This window comes from Ambystoma mexicanum, chromosome 7p, assembly GCF_040938575.1.
Source record: "Ambystoma mexicanum isolate Mex_15411 chromosome 7p, UKY_AmexF1_1, whole genome shotgun sequence".
Lineage (NCBI taxonomy): Eukaryota > Metazoa > Chordata > Amphibia > Caudata > Ambystomatidae > Ambystoma > Ambystoma mexicanum.
The window spans coordinates 534,913,586-534,936,509 of NC_090939.1; positions in this window are offsets into that span (position 1 = coordinate 534,913,586).

Below are 22,924 nucleotides of genomic sequence, written 5' to 3' on the forward strand. Positions count from 1 at the left end.
CAGGGCATGAGTGGGGGGTAGGGGGAAAAGGGGAGACACGGGGCATGAGTGGGGGGTGAGGGGAACAGGGCAGACACGGGGCATGACCGGGGGGTCAGGGGAACAAGAGGTAGACACGGGTCATGAGACGGGGGTGGGGGGGCAGGAGGGAGACATGGGGCATGAGCGGGGGTGGGGGGGAACAGAGGAGACACAGGGCATGAGAAGGGGGTGGGGGGAACAGGGGTGAGACACGGGGCATGACTCGGGAGGTGGGGGCGAACAGGGGGGAGACATGGGGCATGAGTAGGGGGTGGGGGAGCTGGAGGGAGACATGGGGCATGAGCAGGGGGTGGGGGGATGAAAAGGGAGACACAGGGCATCAGCAGGGGGTGGGGGGATCAGGGGAGACACGGAGCATGAGCGGGGGTGGGGGCAACACGAGGGAGACACGGGGCATGAGCAGGGGGTGGGGGAACAGGGCAGACACGGGGCATGAGCCGGGGGTGTGGGGAGCTGGAGGGAGACATGGGGCATGAGCAGGGGATGGGGGGATGAACAGGGAGACACAGGGCATGAGCGGGGGGTGGGGGAATCATGAGGGAGACACGGGGCATGAGCAGGGGGTGGGGGAGCTGGAGGGAGACATGGGGCATGAGCAGGAGGTGGGGGGATGAAAAGGGAGACACAGGGCATGAGCGTGGGGGGATCAGGGGAGACACGGGGCATGAGCGGGGGATGGGGGCAACACGAGGGAGACACGGGGCATGAGCAGGGGGTGGGGGAACGGGGCAGACACAGCGCATGAGAGGGGGGGTGGGGACAGGAGGGAGACATGGGGCATGAGCGGAGGGTGGGGGGAACGGGAGGCAGACACAGGGGTGGGGGGTAACACGAGGGAGACACGGGGCATGAGTGGGGGGTGGGGGGATCAGGGGAGACACGGAGCATGAGCGGGGGTGTGGGGAGCTGGGGGGAGACATGGGGCATGAGCAGGGGGTGGGGGGATGAAAAGGGAGACACAGGGCATGAGCGGGGGGTGGGGGAATCATGAGGGAGACACGGGGCATGAGCAGGGGGTGGGGGAGCTGGAGGGAGACATGGGGTATGAGCAGGGGGTGGGGGGATGAAAAGGGAGACACAGGGCATGAGCGGGGGGTGGGGGGATCAGGGGAGACACAGGGCATGAGCGGGGGTGGGGGCAACACGAGGGAGAACCGGGCATGACAGGAGGTGGGGGAACAGGGCAGGCACGGGGCATGAGCAGGGGGTGTGGGGACTGGAGGGAGACATGGGGCATGAGCGGGGGGTGGGGGGAACGGGAGGTAGACACGGAGGGTGGGGGGTAACACGAGGGAGACACGGGGCATGAGCGGGGGGTGGGGGAATCATGAGGGAGACACGGGGCATGAGCGGGGGGTGGGGGGATCAGGGGAGACACGGGGCATGAGTGGGGGGTGGGGGCAACACGAGGGAAACACGGGGCATGAGCAGGGGGTGGGGGAACAGGGCAGACACAGCGCATGAGAGGGGGGTCGGGACAGGAGGGAGACATGGGGCATGAGCAGGGGGTGGGGGGATGAAAAGGGAGACACAGGGCATGAGCGGGGGGAATCATGAGGGAGACACGGGGCATGAGCGGGGGGTGCGGGAGCTGGAGGGAGACATGGGGTTTGAGCAGGGGGTGGGGGGATGAAAAGGGAGACACAGGGCATGAGCGGGGGGTGGGGGGATCAGGGGAGACACAGGGCATGAGCGGGGGGTGGGGGCAACATGAGGGAGACCCGGGGCATGAGCAGGAGGTGGGGGAACAGGGCACGCACGGGGCATGAGCGGGGGGTGTGGGGACTGGAGGGAGACATGGGGCATGAGCGGGGGGCGGGGGGAATGGGAGGTAGACACGGAGGGTGGGGGGTAACACGAGGGAGACACGGGGCATGAGCGGGGGGTGGGGGAGCTGGAGGGAGACATGGGGCATGAGCAGGAGGTGGGGGATGAAAAGGGAGACACAGGGCATGAGCGGGGGGTGGGGGGATCAGGGGAGACACGGGGCATGAGTGGGGTGTGGGGGCAACACGAGGGAGACACGGGGCATGAGCAGGGGGTGGGGGAACAGGGCAGACACAGCGCATGAGAGGGGGGGTGGGGACAGGAGGGAGACATGGGGCATGAGCAGGGGGTGGGGAACAGGGCAGACATGGGACATGAGCAGGGGGTGGGGGGAAGAAGAGGGAGACACAGGGCATGAGCGGGGGGTGGGGGGATCAGGGGAGACACGGAGCATGAGCGGGGTGTGGGGAGCTGGGGGGAGACATGGGGCATGAGCAGGGGGTGGGGGGATGAAAAGGGAGACACAGGGCATGAGCGGGGGGTGGGGGGATCAGGGGAGACACAGGGCATGAGCGGGGGTGGGGGCAACACGAGGGAGACCCGGGGCATGAGCAGGAGGTGGGGGAACAGGGCAGGCACGGGGCATGAGCAGGGGGTGTGGGGACTGGAGGGAGACATGGGGCATGAGCGGGGGGTGGGGGGAACGGGAGGTAGACAAGGAGGGTGGGGGGTAACACGAGGGAGACACGGGGCATGATCAGGGGGTGGGGGAACAGGGCAGACATGGGACATGAGCACGGGGTGGCGGGAAGAAGAGGGAGACACAGGGCATGAGCGAGGGGTGGGGGGGACAGGAGGGAGACACAGGGCATGAGCAGGGGGTGGGGTGGACAGGAGGGAGACATGGGGCATGAGCGGGGTTGGGGGAACAGGGCAGACACGGGGCATGAGCGGGGTGGGGGGGGACAGGATGGAGACACAGGCATGAGCGGGGGTGGGGTAATCATGAGGGAGACACGGGGCATGAGCGGGGGGTGGGGGGGACAGGAGGGAGACACGGGGCATGAGCAGGGGTGGGGTGAACGGGAGGTAGACACGGGGCATGAGCGGGGGTCGGGGTAAAACGAGGGAGACATGGGACATGAGCAGGGGGTGGGGGGGAGAAGAGGGAGACACAGGGCATGAGCGGGGGGTGGGGGTAACAGGGGAGACACGGGGCATGAGTGGGGGTGAGGGGAACAGGGTAGACACGGGGCATGTGTGGGGGGTGGGGGGAACAAGAGGTAGACACGGGGCATGAGCCGGGGGTGGGGGGGCAGGAGGGAGACATGGAGCATGAACGTGGGTGGGGGGAACAGAGGAGACACAGGGCATGAGCAGGGGGTGGGGGGAACAGGGTGGGGACACGGGGCATGACTGGGGAGGTGGGGGCAAACAGGGGGGAGACACGGGGCATGAGCGGGGGGTGGGGGAGATGGAGGGAGATATTGGGCATGAGCAGGGGGTGGGGGATGAAAAGGGAGACACAGGGCATGAGCGGGGGGTGGGGGGATCAGGGGAGACACGGGACATGAGCGGGGGATGGGGGCAACACGAGGAAGACACGGGGCATGAGCAGGGGGTGGTGGAACAGGGCAGACATGGGGCATGAGCAGGGGGTGTGGGGAGCTGGAGGGAGACATGTTGCATGAGCAGGGGGTGGGGGGATGAAAAGGGAGACACAGGGCATGAGCGGGGGGTGGGGGGATCAGGGGAGACACGGGTCATGAGCGGAGGGTGGGGGAATCATGAGGGAGACATGGGGCATGAGCGGGGGGTGGAGGAGCTGGAGGGAGACATGGGGCATGAGCAGGGGGTGGGGGAACAGGGCAGACACGGGGCATGAGCGGGGGGTGTGGGGACAGGAGGGAGACATGGGACATGAGCGGGGGGTGGGGGAACGGGATGTAGACACAGGGGTGGGGGGTAACACGAGGGAGACACGGGGCATGAGCAGTGGTGGGGGAAGAAAAGGGAGACACAGGGCATGAGTGGGGGGTGGGGTGAACAGGGGAGACAGGGGGCATGAACCAGGGGTGCGGGCAACACGAGGGAGAAACGGGGCATGAGCGGGGGTGGGGGGACAGGAGGGAGACACGGGGCATGAGCGAGGGGTGGGGGAACAGAGGAGACACAGGGCATGAGCGGGGTTGGGGCAACACGAGGGAGACATGGGCCATGAGTGGGGGGTGTGGAGGAACAGGGCCGACACGGGGCATGAGCGGGGGTTGGGGGAACAAGCGGTAGACACGGGGCATGAGCGGGGGGTGGGGGGAAACAGGGCAGACACAGGGCATGGGCGGGGGTGGGGGGGGAGAAGAGGGAGACACAGAGCATGAGCGGTTGGTTGGGGGGAACAGAGGAGACACAGGGCATGAGTCGAGGTGGGGGGAACAGGGGAGACACGGGGCATGAGCAGGGGGTGGGGGGAACAAGAGGTAGACATGGGGCATGAGCGGGGGGTGGGGGGAACAAGAGGTAGACACGGGGCATGAGCAGGGGGTGGGGGGAACAGGGCAGACACAGGGAATGGGCGGGGGTGGGGGGCAGGAGGGAAACATGGGGCATGAGCAGGGGGTGGGGGAAGAAGAGGGAGACACAGGGCATGAGCGGGGGGTTGGGGGGAACAGAGGAGACACAGGGCATGAGTGGGGGTAGGGGGAAGAAGAGGGAGACACGGGGCATAAGCAGGTGGGAACAGAGGAGACACAGGGCATGAGCGGGGGTGGGGACAACAAGAGGGAGACACGGGGCATGAGCAGGGGTGGGGGGAACAGGGCAGACACGGGGCTGGAGCAGGGGGTGGAGGGGGCAGGAGGGAGACATGGGGCATGAGCAGAGGGTGGGGGTGAAGAAGAGGGAGACACAGGGCATGAGCGGGGGGTTGGGGGGAACAGCGGAGACATAGGGCATGAGTGGGGGTGGGGGGAACAGGGGAGACATGGGGCATGAGCAGGGGGTGGGGGGGAACAGGGCAGACATGGGGCTGGAGCAGGGGGTGGGGGGGCAGGAGGGAGACATGGGACATGAGCAGAGGGTGGGGGTGAAGAAGAGGGAGACACAGGGCATGAGCGGGGGGTTGGGGGGAACAGCGGAGACATAGGGCATGAGTGGGGGGTGGGGGGAACAAGGGAGACATGGGGCATGAGCAGGGGGTGGGGGGAAGAAGAGGGAGACACAGGGCATGAGCGGGGGGTTGGGGGGAACAGAGGAGACACAGGGAATGAGTGGGGGTGGGGAGGACAGGAGGGAGACACAGGGCATGAGCGGGGGTGAGGGAACAGGGCAGACACAGGGCATGAGCGGGGGGGGCAGGAGGGAGACACGGGGCATGAGCGGGGGTTGGGGTAATCATGAGGGAGACACAGGGCATGAGCAGGGGGTGGGGGGACAGGGCAGACACGGGGCATGAGCGGGGTGTGGGAGGGACAGGAGGGAGACACAGGGCATGAGCAGGGGTGGGGGGAATGGGAAGTAGACACGTGGTATGAGCGGGGGTGGGGGGTAACACGAGGGAGACATGGGACATGAGCAGGGGTGGGGGAAGAAGAGGGAGACACAGGGCATGAGCTGGGGGTGGCAGGGAACAGAGGAGACACTGGGCATGAGCGAGGCGTGGGGGCAACACGAGGGAGACATGGGGCATGAGCGGGGGCGGGGGGAACAGGGCAGACACGGGGCATGAGCAGGGGGTGGGGGGACAGGAGGGAGACACGGGGAATGAGCGGGAGTGGTTGGGAAGAAGAGGGAGACACAGGGCATGAGCAGGGGATGGGGGCAACACGAGGGAGACACGGGTCATGAGCGAGGGGTGGGGTGAACAGGGGAGACACGGGCATGAGCCGGGGGTGGGGCAACACGAGGGAGACACGGGGCATGAGCGGGGGTGGGGGGACAAGAGGGAGACACGGGGCATGAGCAGGGGGTGGGCGGGGAAGAGGGAGACACGGGGCATGAGCGGGGGGTGGGGGGAACAGAGGAGGCACAGGGCATGAGCGGGGGTGGGGGCTCCATGAGGGAGACATGGGGCATGAGCGGGGGGTGTGGGGGAACAGGGCAGACACAGGGCATGAGCAGGGAGTGGGGGGAACAAGAGGTAGACACGGGGCATGAGCGGGGGGTGGGGGGGAACAGGGCAGGCACGGGGCATGGGCGGGGGTGGGGGGGCAGGAGGGAGACATGGGGCATGAGCAGGGGGTGGGGAGAAGAAGTGGGAGACACGGGCATGAGCAGGTGGGAACAGAGGAGACACAGGGCATGAGCGGGGGGTGGGGGAACAGGGGAGACACGGGGCATGAGCTGGGGTGGGGGCAACACGAGGGAGACACGGACATGAGCAGGGGGTGGGGGGAACAGGGCAGACACGGGGCTGGAGCAGGGGGTGGGGGGGCAGGAGGGAGACATGGGGCATGAGCAGGGGGTGGGGGGGAAGAAGAGGGAGACACAGGGCATGAGTGGGGGGTTGGGCGGAACAGAGGAGACACAGGGCATGAGTGGGGGGTGGGGGGAACAGGGGAGACACGGGGCATGAGCAGGGGGTGGGGGGAACAGGGCAGACACAGGGCATGACCGGGGGGTGGGGGACAGGAGGGAGACACGGGGCATGAGCAGGGGGTGGGGGGTAAGAAGAGGGAGACACAGGGCAAGAGCGGGGGGTGGGGGGAACAGGGGAGACACAGGGCATGAGTGGGGGGTGGGGGGAACAGGGCAGACACGGGGATGGAGCAGGGGGTGGGGGGGACAGGATGGAGACACAGGCATGAGCAGGGGTGGGGTAATCATGAGGGAGACACGGGGCATGAGCGGGGGGTGGGGGGGACAGGAGGGAGACACGGGGCATGAGCAGGGGTGGGGTGAACGGGAGGTAGACACGGGGCATGAGCGGGGGTCGGGGTAAAACGAGGGAGACAGGGGACATGAGCAGGGGGTGGGGGGGGAGAAGAGGGAGACACAGGGCATGAGCGGGGGGTGGGGGTAACAGGGGAGACACGGGGCATGAGTGGGGGTGAGGGGAACAGGGTAGACACGGGGCATGTGTGGGGGGTGGGGGGAACAAGAGGTAGACACGGGGCATGAGCCGGGGGTGGGGGGGCAGGAGGGAGACATGGAGCATGAACGTGGGTGGGGGGAACAGAGGAGACACAGGGCATGAGCAGAGGGTGGGGGAACAGGGTGGAGACACGGGGCATAACTGGGGAGGTGGGGCAAACAGGGGGGAGACACGGGGCATGAGCGGGGGGTGGGGGAGATGGAGGGAGATATTGGGCATGAGCAGGGGGTGGGGGGATGAAAAGGGAGATACAGGGCATGAGCGGGGGGTGGGGGGATCAGGGGAGACACGGGACATGAGCTGGGGATGGGGGCAACACGAGGAAGACACGGGGCATGAGCAGGGGGTGGGGGAACAGGGCAGACATGGGGCATGAGCAGGGGGTGTGGGGAGCTGGAGGGAGACATGGGGCATGAGCAGAGGGTGGGGGATGAAAAGGGAGACACAGGGCATGAGCGGGGGGTGGGGGGATCAGGGGAGACACGGGGCATGAGCGGAGGGTGGGGGAATCATGAGGGAGACATGGGGCATGAGCGGGGGGTGGAGGAGCTGGAGGGAGACATGGGGCATGAGCAGGGGGTGGGGGAACAGGGCAGACACGGGGCATGAGCGGGGGGTGTGGGGACAGGAGGGAGACATGGGACATGAGCAGGCGGTGGGGGGGACAGGAGGGAGACATGGGGCATGAGCGGGGGTGGGGGAACAGGGCAGACACGGGGCATGAGCGGGGGCTGGGGGGGACAGGAGGGAGACACGGGGCATGAGCGGGGGGTGGGGTAATCATGAGGGAGACACGGGGCATGAGCGGGGTGTGGGGGGACAGGGCAGACACGGGGCATGAGCGGGCATGGGGGGACAGGAGGGAGACACGGGGCATGAGCAGGGGTGGGGGGAACGGCAGGTAGACACGGGGCATGAGCGCGGGTTGGGGGTAACACGAGGGAGACATGGGACATAAGCAGGAGGTGGGGGGAAGAAGAGGGAGACACAGGGCATGAGCGGGGGGGTGGCAAGGAACAGAGGAGACACAGGGCATGAGCGAGGCGTGGAAGCAACACGAGGGAGACACGGGGCATGAGCGGGGGTGGGGGGAACAGGGCAGACACAGGGCATGAGCGGGGGGTGGGGGGACAGGAGGGAGACACGGGGAATGAGCGGGGGTGGTTGGGAAGAAGAGGGAGACACAGGGCATGAGCAGGGGTGGCGGCAACACGAGGGAGACACGGGGCATGCGCGTGGGGTGGGGGGAAACAGGGGAGACACAACGCATGTGTGGGGGGTGGGAGGAACAGGGGAGACACGGGGCATGTGCGGGGGTGGGGGAACAGGGCAGACACGGGGCATGAGCGGTGGTGGGGGGAAGAAAAGGGAGACACAGGGCATGAGTGGGGGGTGGGGTGAACAGGGGAGACAGGGGGCATGAACCAGGGGTGGGGGCAACACGAGGGAGAAACCGGGCATGAGCGGGGGTGGGGGGACAGGAGGGAGACACGGGGCATGAGCAGGGGGTGGGCGGGGAAGAGGGAGACACGGGGCATGAGCGAGGGGTGGGGGAACAGAGGAGACACAGGGCATGAGCGGGGGTGGGGCAACACGAGGGAGACATGGGCCATGAGTGGGGGGTGTGGAGGAACAGGGCCGACACGGGGCATGAGCGGGGGTTGGGGGAACAAGCGGTAGACACGGGGCATGAGCGGGGGGTGGGGGGAAACAGGGCAGACACAGGGCATGGGCGGGGGTGGGGGGGGAGAAGAGGGAGACACAGAGCATGAGCGGTTGGTTGGGGGGAACAGAGGAGACACAGGGCATGAGTCGAGGTGGGGGGAACAGGGGAGACACGGGGCATGAGCAGGGGGTGGGGGGAACAAGAGGTAGACACGGGGCATGAGCGGGGGGTGGGGGGAACAAGAGGTAGACACGGGGCATGAGCAGGGGGTGGGGGGAACACGGCAGACACAGGGCATGGGCGGGGGTGGGGGGCAGGAGGGAAACATGGGGCATGAGCAGGGGGTGGGGGAGAAGAAGAGGGAGACACAGGGCATGAGCGGGGGGTTGGGGGGAACAGAGGAGACACAGGGCATGAGTGGGGGTGGGGGGAAGAAGAGGGAGACACGGGGCATAAGCAGGTGGGAACAGAGGAGACACAGGGCATGAGCGGGGGTGGGGACAACAAGAGGGAGACACGGGGCATGAGCAGGGGTGGGGGGAACAGGTCAGACACGGGGCTGGAGCAGGGGTGGGGGGGGCAGGAGGGAGACATGGGGCATGAGCAGGGGTGGGGGAAGAAGAAGGAGACACAGGGAATGAGCGGGGGGTTGGGGGAACATAGGAGACACAGTGCATGAGTGGGGGTGGGGGGAACAGGGGAGACATGGGGCATGAGCAGGGGGTGGGGGGGAACAGGGCAGACATGGGGCTGGAGCAGGGGGTGGGGGGGCAGGAGGGAGACATGGGACATGAGCAGAGGGTGGGGGTGAAGAAGAGGGAGACACAGGGCATGAGCGGGGGTTTGGGGGGAACAGTGGAGACATAGGGCATGAGTGGGGGGTGGGGGGAACAAGGGAGACATGGGGCATGAGCAGGGGGTGGGGGGAAGAAGAGGGAGACACAGGGCATGAGCGGGGGGTTGGGGGGAACAGAGGAGACACAGGGCATGAGTGGGGGTGGGGAGGACAGGAGGGAGACACAGGGCATGAGCAGGGGGTGGGGGGGACAGAAGGGAGACATGGGGCATGAGCAGGGGTGAGGGAACAGGGCAGACACAGGGCATGAGCGGGGGGGCAGGAGGGAGACACAGGGCATGAGCGGGGGTTGGGGTAATCATGAGGGGGACACAGGGCATGAGCAGGGGGTGGGGGGACAGGGCAGACACGGGGCATGAGCGGGGTGTGGGAGGGACAGGAGGGAGACACAGGGCATGAGCAGTGGTGGGGGGAATGGGAAGTAGACACGGGGTATGAGCGGGGGTGGGGGGTAACACGAGGGAGACATGGGACATGAGCAGGGGTGGGGGAAGAAGAGGGAGACACAGGGCATGAGCTGGGGGTGGCAGGGAACAGAGGAGGCACTGGGCATGAGCGAGGCGTGGGGGCAACACGAGGGAGACATGGGGCATGAGCGGGGGCGGGGGGAACAGGGCAGACACGGGGCATGAGCAGGGGGTGGGTGGACAGGAGGGAGACACGGGGAATGAGCGGGAGTGGTTGGGAAGAAGAGGGAGACACAGGGCATGAGCAGGGGATGGGGGCAACACGAGGGAGACACGGGGCATGAGCGTGGGGTGGAGGAAACTGGGGAGACACGGGGCATGTGTGGGGGGTGGGAGGAACAGGGGAGACACGGGGCATGTGTGGAGGTGGGGGAACAGGGCATACACGGGGCATGAGCGGGGGTGGAGGGAAGAAAAGGGAGACACAGGGCATGAGCGAGGGGTGGGGAGAACAGGGGCGACACGGGCATGAGCCGGGGGTGGGGCAACATGAGGGAGACTCGGGGCATGAGCGGGGGTGGGGGGACAAGAGGGAGACACGGGGCATGAGCAGGGGTGGGCGGGGAAGAGGGAGACACGGGGCATGAGCGGGGGGTGGGGCGAACAGAGGAGGCACAGGGCATGAGCGGGGGTGGGGGCACCATGAGGGAGACATGGGGCATGAGCGGGGGGTGTGGGGGAACAGGGCAGACACAGGGCATGAGCAGGGAGTGGGGGGAACAAGAGGTAGACACGGGGCATGAGCGGGGGGTGGGGGGGAACAGGGCAGGCACGGGGCATGGGCGGGGGTGGGGGGGCAGGAGGGAGACATGGGGCATGAGCAGGGGGGTGGGGAGAAGAAGTGGGAGACACGGGCATGAGCAGGTGGGAACAGAGGAGACACAGGGCATGAGCGGGGGGTGGGGGAACAGGGGAGACACGGGGCATGAGCTGGGGTGGGGGCAACACGAGGGAGACACGGGGCATGAGCAGGGGGTGGGGGGAACAGGGCAGACACGGGGCTGGAGCAGGGGGTGGGGGGCAGGAGGGAGACATGGGGCATGAGCAGGGGGTGGGGGAAGAAGAGGGAGACACAGGGCATGAGTGGGGGGTTGGGCGGAACAGAGGAGACACAGGGCATGAGTGGGGGTGGGGAGAACAGGGGAGACACGGGGCATGAGCAGGGGGTGGGGGGAACAGGGCAGACACAGGGCATGACCGGGGGGTGGGGGGACAGGAGGGAGACACGGGGCATGAGCAGGGGGTGGGGGTAAGAAGAGGGAGACACAGGGCAAGAGCGGGGGTGGGGGGAACAGGGGAGACACAGGGCATGAGTGGGGGGTGGGGGGAACAGGGCAGACACGGGGCATGAGCGGGGGGTGGGGGGAACAAGAGGTAGACACAAGGCATGATCCGGGGGTGGGGGGGCAGGAGGGAGACCTGGGGCATGAGCGGGGGTGGGGGGGAACAGAGGAGACATAGGGCATGAGCAGGGGATGGGGGAACAGGGGGGAGACACGGGGCATGACTGGGGAGGTGGGGGCGTACAGAGGGGAGACACGGGGCATGAGCGGGGGGTGGGGGAATCATGAGGGAGACACGGGGCATGAGCGGGGGTGGGGGGAGCAGGAGGGAGACATGGGGCATGAGCAGGGTGTGGGGGGAAGAAAAGGGAAACACAGGGCATGAGCGGGGGGTTGGGGGATCAGGGGAGACACAGGGCATGAGTGGGGGATGGGGGTAACACGAGGGAGATACGGGGCATGAGCAGGGGGTGGGGGAACAGGGCAGATACGGGGCATGAGTGGGGGGGCAGGAGGGAGCCACGGGGCATGAGCGGGGGGTGGGGGAACGGGAGGTAGACACGGGTGGTGGGCGGTAACACGAGGGAGACATGGGACATGAGCAGGGGGTGGGGGGGAAGAAGAGGGAGACACAGGGCATGAGCGGGGGATGGCGGGAACAGAGGAGACACAGGGCATGAGTGGGGGTGGGGAGGACAGGAGGGAGACACAGGGCATGAGCAGGGGGTGGGGGGGACAGAAGGGAGACATGGGGCATGAGCAGGGGTGAGGGAACAGGGCAGACACAGGGCATGAGCGGGGGGCAGGAGGGAGACACAGGGCATGAGCGGGGGTTGGGGTAATCATGAGGGGGACACAGGGCATGAGCAGGGGTGGGGGGACAGGGCAGACACGGGGCATGAGCGGGGTGTGGGAGGGACAGGAGGGAGACACAGGGCATGAGCAGTGGTGGGGGGAATGGGAAGTAGACACGGGGTATGAGCGGGGGTGGGGGGGTAACACGAGGGAGACATGGGACATGAGCAGGGGTGGGGGAAGAAGAGGGAGACACAGGGCATGAGCTGGGGGTGGCAGGGAACAGAGGAGGCACTGGGCATGAGCGAGGCGTGGGGGCAACACGAGGGAGACATGGGGCATGAGCGGGGGCGGGGGGAACAGGGCAGACACGGGGCATGAGCAGGGGGTGGGTGGACAGGAGGGAGACACGGGGAATGAGCGGGAGTGGTTGGGAAGAAGAGGGAGACACAGGGCATGAGCAGGGGATGGGGGCAACACGAGGGGAGACACGGGGCATGAGCGTGGGGTGGGAGGAAACTGGGGAGACACGGGGCATGTGTGGGGGGTGGGAGGAACAGGGGAGACACGGGGCATGTGTGGAGGTGGGGGAACAGGGCATACACGGGGCATGAGCGGGGGTGGAGGGAAGAAAAGGGAGACACAGGGCATGAGCGAGGGGTGGGGTGAACAGGGGAGACACGGGCATGAGCCGGGGGTGGGGCAACATGAGGGAGACTCGGGGCATGAGCGGGGGTGGGGGGACAAGAGGGAGACACGGGGAATGAGCAGGGGTGGGCGGGGAAGAGGGAGACACGGGGCATGAGCGGGGGGTGGGGCGAACAGAGGAGGCACAGGGCATGAGCGGGGGTGGGGGCACCATGAGGGAGACATGGGGCATGAGCGGGGGGTGTGGGGGAACAGGGCAGACACAGGGCATGAGCAGGGAGTGGGGGGAACAAGAGGTAGACACGGGGCATGAGCGGGGGGTGGGGGGGAACAGGGCAGGCACGGGGCATGGGCGGGGGTGGGGGGGCAGGAGGGAGACATGGGGCATGAGCAGGGGGTGGGGAGAAGAAGTGGGAGACACGGGCATGAGCAGGTGGGAACAGAGGAGACACAGGGCATGAGCAGGGGGGGGGGAACAGGGGAGACACGGGGCATGAGCTGGGGTGGGGGCAACACGAGGGAGACACGGGGCATGAGCAGGGGGTGGGGGGAACAGGGCAGACACGGGGCTGGAGCAGGGGGTGGGGGGGCAGGAGGGAGACATGGGGCATGAGCAGGGGGTGGGGGGAAGAAGAGGGAGACACAGGGCATGAGTGGGGGGTTGGGCGGAACAGAGGAGACACAGGGCATGAGTGGGGGGTGGGGAGAACAGGGGAGACACGGGGCATGAGCAGGGGGTGGGGGGAACAGGGCAGACACAGGGCATGACCGGGGGGTGGGGGGACAGGAGGGAGACACGGGGCATGAGCAGGGGGTGGGGGGTAAGAAGAGGGAGACACAGGGCAAGAGCGGGGGTGGGGGGAACAGGGGAGACACAGGGCATGAGTGGGGGGTGGGGGGAACAGGGCAGACACGGGGCATGAGCGGGGGGTGGGGGGAACAAGAGGTAGACACAAGGCATGATCCGGGGGTGGGGGGGCAGGAGGGAGACCTGGGGCATGAGCGGGGGTGGGGGGAACAGAGGAGACATAGGGCATGAGCAGGGGATGGGGGAACAGGGGGGAGACACGGGGCATGACTGGGGAGGTGGGGGCGTACAGAGGGGAGACACGGGGCATGAGCGGGGGGTGGGGGAATCATGAGGGAGACACGGGGCATGAGCGGGGGTGGGGGGAGCAGGAGGGAGACATGGGGCATGAGCAGGGTGTGGGGGGAAGAAAAGGGAAACACAGGGCATGAGCGGGGGGTTGGGGGATCAGGGGAGACACAGGGCATGAGTGGGGATGGGGGTAACACGAGGGAGATACGGGGCATGAGCAGGGGGTGGGGGAACAGGGCAGATACGGGGCATGAGTGGGGGGGCAGGAGGGAGCCACGGGGCATGAGCGGGGGGTGGGGGAACGGGAGGTAGACACGGGTGGTGGGCGGTAACACGAGGGAGACATGGGACATGAGCAGGGGGTGGGGGGAAGAAGAGGGAGACACAGGGCATGAGCGGGGGATGGCGGGGAACAGAGGAGACACAGGGCATGAGTGAGGTGTGGGGGCAACACGAGGGAGACACGGGGCATGAGCGGGGGTGGGTGGAACAGGGCAGACACGGGGCATGAGCGAGGGGTGGGGGGGACAGGAGGGAGACATAGGGCATGAGCAGGGGGTGGGGGGTCAGGAGGGAGACACGGGGCAGGAGCGAGGGTGGTGGAACAGGGCAGACACGGGGCTTGAGCGAGGGGTGGGGGGTACAGGAGGGAGACACGGCGCATAAGCGAGGTGTGGGGTAATCATGAGGGAGACACGGGGCATCAGCGGGGGGTGGGGGGACAGGGCAGACACGTGGCATGAGCGGGGTTGGGGGGAACGGGAGATAGACACGGGGCATGAGCAGGGGTGGCGGGTAACACGAGGGAGACATGGGACATGAGCAGGGGGTGGGGGGAAGAAGAGGGAGACACAGGGCATGAGCGGGGGTGGCGCTGAACAGAGAAGACACAGGGCATGAGCGAGGCGTGGGGGCAACACGAGGGAGACACGGGGCATGAGCGGGGGTGGGGGGGAAGAAGAGGGAGACACAAGGCATGAGCAGGGGGTGGCGGCAACACGAAGGAGACACGGGGTATGAGCGTGGGGTGGGGGGAAATAGGGGAGACATGGGGCATGTGTGGGGGGTGGGAGGAACAGGGCAGACACTGGGCATGAGCGGGGGTGGGGGGGACAGGAGGGAGACACGGGGCATGAGCGGGGTGTGGGGTAATCATGAGGGAGACACGGGGCATGAGCGGGGAGTGGGGGACAGGGCAGACACGGGGCATGATCGGGCATGGGGGGGACAGAAGGGAGACACGGGGCATGAGCAGGGGTGGGGGAAACGGCAGGTAGACACGGGGCATGAGCGCGGGTAGGGGGTAACACGAGGGAGACATGGGACATAAGCAGGGGGTGGGGGGAAGAAGAGGGAGACACAGGGCATGAGCGGGGGTGGCAAGGAACAGAGGAGACACAGGGCATGAGCGAGGCGTGGGAGCAACACAAGGGAGACACGGGGCATGAGCGGGGGTGGGGGGAACAGGGCAGACACGGGGCATGAGCAGGGGGTAGGGGGACAGGAGGGAGACACGGGGAATGAGCGGGGGTGGTTGGGAAGAAGAGGGAGACACAAGGCATGAGCAGGGGTGGTTGCAACACGAGGGAGACACGGGGCATGCGCATGGGGTGGGAGGAAACAGGGGAGACACGAGGCATGTGTGGGGGGTGGGAGGAACAGGGGAGAAACGGGGCATGTGCGGGGGTGGGGGAACAGGGCAGACACGGGGCATGAGCGGTGGTGGGGGGAAGAAAAGTGAGACACAGGGCATGAGTGGGGGGTGGGGTGAACAGGGGAGACACGGGGCATGAGCCAGGGGTGGGGGCAACACGAGGGAGACACGGGGCATGAGCGGGGGTGGGGGGACAGGAGGGAGACACGGGGCATGAGCAGGGGGAGGGCGGGGAAGAGGGAGACACGGGGCATGAGCGGGGGGTGGGGGGAACAGAGGAGACAAGGGGCATGAGCGAGGGGTGGGGGGAACAAGAGGTAGACAGGGGGCTTGAGCGGGGGGTGGGGGGGAACAGGGCAGACACAGGGCATGAGTCGAGGTGGGGGAACAGGGGAGACACGGGGCATGAGCAGGGGGTGGGGGAACAAGAGGTAGACACGGGGCATGAGCGGGGGGTGGGGGGAACAAGAGGTAGACACAGGGCATGAGCGGGGGTTGGGGGGAACAGGGCAGACACAGGGCATGGGCGGGGGTGGGGGGCAGGAGGGAGACATGGGGCATGAGCAGGGGGTGGGGGGGAAGCAGAGGGAGACACAGGGCATGAGCGGGGGGTTGGGGGGAACAGAGGAGACACAGGGCATGAGTGGGGGTGGGGGGAAGAAGAGGGAGACACGGGGCATGAGCAGGTGGGAACAGAGGAGACACAGGGCATGAGAGGGGGTGGGGGCAACACGAGGGAGACACAGGGCATGAGCAGTGGGTGGGGGAACAGGGCAGACACGGGGCTGGAGCAGGGGGTGGGGGGGCAGGAGGGAGACATGGGGCATGAGCAGGGGGTGGGGGAAGAAGAGGGAGACACAGGGCATGAGCGGGGGGTTGGGGGGAACAGAGGAGACACAGGGCATGAGTGGGGGTGGGGGGAACAGGGGAGACATGGGGCATGAGCAGGGGGTGGGGGGAACAGGGCAGACATGGGGCTGGAGCCGGGGGTGGAGGGGCAGGAGGGAGACATGGGGCATGAGCAGGGGGTGGGGGGAAGAAGAGGGAGACACAGTGCATGAGCGGGGGGTTGGAGGGAACAGCGGAGACACAGGGCATGAGTGGGGGGTGGGGGGAACAAGGGAGACATGGGGCATGAGCGAGGGGTGGGGGGGAACAGGTGGGAGATACAGGGCATGAGCAGGGGGTGGGGGGGTCAGGAGGGAGACACGGGGCAGGAGCGAGGGTGGTGGAACAGGGCAGACACGGGGCATGAGCGAGGGGTGGGGGGTACAGGAGGGAGACAGAGCGCATAAGCGGGGGGTGGGGTAATCATGATGGAGACATGGGGCATGAGCGGGGTTGGGGGGAACGGGAGGTAGACACGGGGCATGAGCAGGGGTGGCGGGTAACACGAGGGAGACATGGGACATGAGCAGGGGGTGGGGGAAGAAGAGGGAGACACAGGGCATGAGCGGGGGGTGGCGCGGAACAGAGAAGACACAGAGCATGAGCGAGGCGTGGGGGCAACACGAGGGAGACACGGGGCATGAGCGGGGGTGGGGGGAAGAAGAGGGAGACACAAGGCATGAGCAGGGGGTGGCGGCAACACGAGGGAGACACGAGGCATGATCCGGGGGTAGGGGGGGCAGGAGGGAGACATGGGGCATAAGCGGGGTTATGGGGGAACAGAGGAGACATAGGGCATGAGCAGGGGATGGGGGAACAGGGGGGAGACACGGGGCATGACTGGGGAGGTGGGGGCGAACAGAGGGGAGACACGGGGCATGAGCGGGGGGTGGGGGAATCATGAGGGAGACATGAGGCATGAGCGGAGGTGGGGGGAGCAGGAGAGAGACATAGGGCATGAGCAGGGTGTGGGGGGAAGAAAAGAGAGACACAGGGCATGAGCGGGGGGTTGGGGGATCAGGGGAGACACAGGGCATGAGTGGGGGATGGGGGCAACACGAGGGAGACACGGGGCATGAGCAGGGGGTGGGGGAACAGGGCAGATACGGGGCATGAGTGGGGGGGGGCAGGAGGGAGACACGGGGCATGAGCGGGGGGTGGGGGAACGGGAGGTAGACACGGGTGGTGGGCGGTAACACGAGGGAGACATGGGACATGAGCAGGGGGTGGGGGGGAAGAAGAGGGAGACACAGGGCATGAGCGGGGGATGGCCGGGAACAGAGGAGACAGAGGGCATGAGCGAGGTGTGGGGGCAACACGAGGGAGACACGGGGCATGAGCGGGGGTGGGTGGAACAGGGCAGACACGGGGCATGAGCGAGGGGTGGGGGGGACAGGAGGGAGACACAGGACATGAGCAGGGGGCGGGGGGGTCAGTAGGGAGACACGGGGCAGGAGCGAGGGTGGTGGAACAGGGCAGACACGGGGCATGAGCAAGGGGTGGGGGGTACAGGAGGGAGACACGGCGCATAAGCGGGGGGTGGGGTAATCATGAGGGAGACACGGGGCATGAGCGGGGGGTGGGGGACAGGGCAGACACGTGGCATGAGCGGGGTTGGGGGGAACGGGAGGTAGACACGGGGCATGAGCAGGGGTGGCGGGTAAGACGAGTGAGACATGGGACATGAGCAGGGGGTGGGGGGAAGAAGAGGGAGACACAGGGCATGAGCGGGGGGTGGCGCGGAACAGAGAAGACACAGGGCATGAGCGAGGCGTGGGGGCAACACGAGGGAGACACGGGGCATGAGCGGGGTGGGGGGAAGAAGAGGGAGACACAAGGCATGAGCAGGGGGTGGCGGCAACACGAGGGAGACACGGGGCATGAGCGTGGGGTGGGGGGAAACAGGAGAGACATGGGGCATGTGTGGGGGGTGGGAGGAACAGGGCAGACACGGGGCATGAGCGGGGGGTGGGGGGGACAGGAGGGAGACACGGGGCATGAGCGGGGGGTGGGGTAATCATGAGGGAGACACGGGGCATGAGCGGGGAGTGGGGGGACAGGGCAGACACGGGGCATGAGCGGGCATGGGGGGGACAGGAGGGAGACACAGGGCATGAGCAGGGGTGGGGGGAACGGCAGGTGGACACGGTGCATGAGCGCGGGTCGGGGGTAACACGAGGGAGACATGGGACATAAGCTTGGGGTGGGGGGAAGAAGAGGGAGAAACAGGGCATGAGCGGGGGGTGGCAAGGAACAGAGGAGACACAGGGCATGAGCGAGGCGTGGGAGCAACATGAGGGAGACACGGGGGATGAGCGGGGGAAGTTGGGAAGAAGAGGGAGACACAAGGCATGAGCAGGGGTGGTGGCAACACGAGGGAGACGGGGCATGCGCGTGGGGTGGGAGGAAACAGGGGAGACATGAGGCATGTGTGGGGAGTGGGAGGAACAGGGGAGATACGGGGCATGTGCGGGGGTGGGGGAACAGGGCAGACACGGGGCATGAGCGGTGGTGGGGGGAAGAAAAGGGAGACACAGGGCATGAGTGGGGGGTGGGGTGAACAGTGGAGACACGGGGCATGAGCCAGGGGTGGGGGCAACACGAATGAAAAACGGGGCATGAGCGGGGGTGGGTGACAGGAGGGAGACACGGGGCATGAGCAGGGGGAGGGCGGGGAAGAGAGAGATACGGGGCATGAGCAGGGGGTGGGGGGAACAAGAGGTAGATACGGGGCATGAGCGGGGGTGGGGTGAACAGGGCAGACACGGCATGGGCGGGGGTGGGGGGCAGGAGGGAGACATGGGGCATGAGCAGGGGGTGGGGGGGGAAGAAGAGGGAGACACAGAGCATGAGCGGGGGGTTGGGGGGAACAGAGGAGACACAGGGCATGAGTCGAGGTGGGGGAACAGGGGAGACACGGGGCATGAGCAGGGGGTGGGGGGAACAAGAGGTAGACACGGGGCATGAGCGGGGGGTGGGGGGAACAAGAGGTAGACACAGGACATGAGCGGGGGGTTGGGGGGAACAGAGGAGACACAGGGCATGAGCGGGGGGTTGGGGGGAACAGAGGAGACACAGGGCATGAGTGGGGATGGGGGAAGAAGAGGGAGACACGGGGCATGAGCAGATGGGAACAGAGGAGACACAGGGCATGAGCGGGGGTGGGGGTAACACGAGGGAGACACGGGGCATGAGCAGGGGGTGGGGGAACAGGGCAGACACGGGGCTGGAGCAGGGGGTGGGGGGGCAGGAGGGAGACATGGGGCATGAGCAGGGGGTGGGGGGAAGAAGAGGGAGACACAGGGCATGAGCGGGGGTTGGTGGAACAGAGGAGACACAGGGCATGAGTGGGGGTGGGGGGAACAGGGGAGACATGGGGCATGAGCAGGGGGTGGGGGGAACAGGGCAGACATGGGGTTGGGGGGGCAGGAGCAGGGGGTGGGGGGAAGAAGAGGGAGACACAGGACATGAGCGGGGGTTGGGGGGAACAGCGGAGGCACAGGGCATGAGCGGGGGGTGGGGGGAACAAGGGAGACATGGAGCATGAGCAAGGGGTGGGGGGGACAGGAGGGAGACACAGGGCATGAGCAGGGGGTGGGGGGGTCAGAAGGGAGACAAGGGGCAGGAGCGAGGGTGGTGGAACAGGGCAGACCCGAGGCATAAGCGAGGGGTGGGGGGTACAGGAGGGAGACACGGTGCATAAGCGGGGGGTGGGGTAATCATGATGGAGACATGGGGCATGAGCGGGGTTGGGGGGAACGGGAGGTAGACACGGGGCATGAGCAGGGGTGGCGGGTAACACGAGGGAGACATGGGACATGAGCAGGGGGTGGGGGAAGAAGAGGGAGACACAGGGCATGAGCGGGGGGTGGCGCGGAACAGAGAAGACACAGAGCATGAGCGAGGCGTGGGGGCAACACGAGGGAGACACGGGGCATGAGCGGGGGTGGGGGGAAGAAGAGGGAGACACAAGGCATGAGCAGGGGGTGGCGGCAACACGAGGGAGACACGAGGCATGATCCGGGGGTAGGGGGGGCAGGAGGGAGACATGGGGCATAAGCGGGGTTATGGGGGAACAGAGGAGACATAGGGCATGAGCAGGGGATGGGGGAACAGGGGGGAGACACGGGGCATGACTGGGGAGGTGGGGGCGAACAGAGGGGAGACACGGGGCATGAGCGGGGGGTGGGGGAATCATGAGGGAGACATGAGGCATGAGCGGAGGTGGGGGGAGCAGGAGAGAGACATAGGGCATGAGCAGGGTGTGGGGGGAAGAAAAGAGAGACACAGGGCATGAGCGGGGGGTTGGGGGATCAGGGGAGACACAGGGCATGAGTGGGGGATGGGGGCAACACGAGGGAGACACGGGGCATGAGCAGGGGGTGGGGGAACAGGGCAGATACGGGGCATGAGTGGGGGGGGCAGGAGGGAGACACGGGGCATGAGCGGGGGGTGGGGGAACGGGAGGTAGACACGGGTGGTGGGCGGTAACACGAGGGAGACATGGGACATGAGCAGGGGGTGGGGGGGAAGAAGAGGGAGACACAGGGCATGAGCGGGGGATGGCCGGGAACAGAGGAGACAGAGGGCATGAGCGAGGTGTGGGGGCAACACGAGGGAGACACGGGGCATGAGCGGGGGTGGGTGGAACAGGGCAGACACGGGGCATGAGCGAGGGGTGGGGGGGACAGGAGGGAGACACAGGACATGAGCAGGGGGCGGGGGGGTCAGTAGGGAGACACGGGGCAGGAGCGAGGGTGGTGGAACAGGGCAGACACGGGGCATGAGCAAGGGGTGGGGGGTACAGGAGGGAGACACGGCGCATAAGCGGGGGGTGGGGTAATCATGAGGGAGACACGGGGCATGAGCGGGGGGTGGGGGACAGGGCAGACACGTGGCATGAGCGGGGTTGGGGGGAACGGGAGGTAGACACGGGGCATGAGCAGGGGTGGCGGGTAAGACGAGTGAGACATGGGACATGAGCAGGGGGTGGGGGGAAGAAGAGGGAGACACAGGGCATGAGCGGGGGGTGGCGCGGAACAGAGAAGACACAGGGCATGAGCGAGGCGTGGGGGCAACACGAGGGAGACACGGGGCATGAGCGGGGTGGGGGGAAGAAGAGGGAGACACAAGGCATGAGCAGGGGGTGGCGGCAACACGAGGGAGACACGGGGCATGAGCGTGGGGTGGGGGAAACAGGAGAGACATGGGGCATGTGTGGGGGGTGGGAGGAACAGGGCAGACACGGGGCATGAGCGGGGGGTGGGGGGGACAGGAGGGAGACACGGGGCATGAGCGGGGGGTGGGGTAATCATGAGGGAGACACGGGGCATGAGCGGGGAGTGGGGGGACAGGGCAGACACGGGGCATGAGCGGGCATGGGGGGGACAGGAGGGAGACACGGGGCATGAGCAGGGGTGGGGGGAACGGCAGGTGGACACGGTGCATGAGCGCGGGTCGGGGGTAACACGAGGGAGACATGGGACATAAGCTTGGGGTGGGGGGAAGAAGAGGGAGAAACAGGGCATGAGCGGGGGGTGGCAAGGAACAGAGGAGACACAGGGCATGAGCGAGGCGTGGGAGCAACATGAGGGAGACACGGGGGATGAGCGGGGGAAGTTGGGAAGAAGAGGGAGACACAAGGCATGAGCAGGGGTGGTGGCAACACGAGGGAGACGGGGCATGCGCGTGGGGTGGGAGGAAACAGGGGAGACATGAGGCATGTGTGGGGAGTGGGAGGAACAGGGGAGATACGGGGCATGTGCGGGGGTGGGGGAACAGGGCAGACACGGGGCATGAGCGGTGGTGGGGGGAAGAAAATGGAGACACAGGGCATGAGTGGGGGGTGGGGTGAACAGTGGAGACACGGGGCATGAGCCAGGGGTGGGGGCAACACGAATGAAAAACGGGGCATGAGCGGGGGTGGGTGACAGGAGGGAGACACGGGGCATGAGCAGGGGGAGGGCGGGGAAGAGAGAGATACGGGGCATGAGCAGGGGGTGGGGGGAACAAGAGGTAGATACGGGGCATGAGCGGGGGTGGGGTGAACAGGGCAGACACGGCATGGGCGGGGGTGGGGGGCAGGAGGGAGACATGGGGCATGAGCAGGGGGTGGGGGGGGAAGAAGAGGGAGACACAGAGCATGAGCGGGGGGTTGGGGGGAACAGAGGAGACACAGGGCATGAGTCGAGGTGGGGGAACAGGGGAGACACGGGGCATGAGCAGGGGGTGGGGGGAACAAGAGGTAGACACGGGGCATGAGCGGGGGGTGGGGGGAACAAGAGGTAGACACAGGACATGAGCGGGGGGTTGGGGGGAACAGAGGAGACACAGGGCATGAGTGGGGATGGGGGAAGAAGAGGGAGACACGGGGCATGAGCAGATGGGAACAGAGGAGACACAGGGCATGAGCGGGGGTGGGGGTAACACGAGGGAGACACGGGGCATGAGCAGGGGGTGGGGGAACAGGGCAGACACGGGGCTGGAGCAGGGGGTGGGGGGGCAGGAGGGAGACATGGGGCATGAGCAGGGGGTGGGGGGAAGAAGAGGGAGACACAGGGCATGAGCGGGGGTTGGTGGAACAGAGGAGACACAGGGCATGAGTGGGGGTGGGGGGAACAGGGGAGACATGGGGCATGAGCAGGGGGTGGGGGGAACAGGGCAGACATGG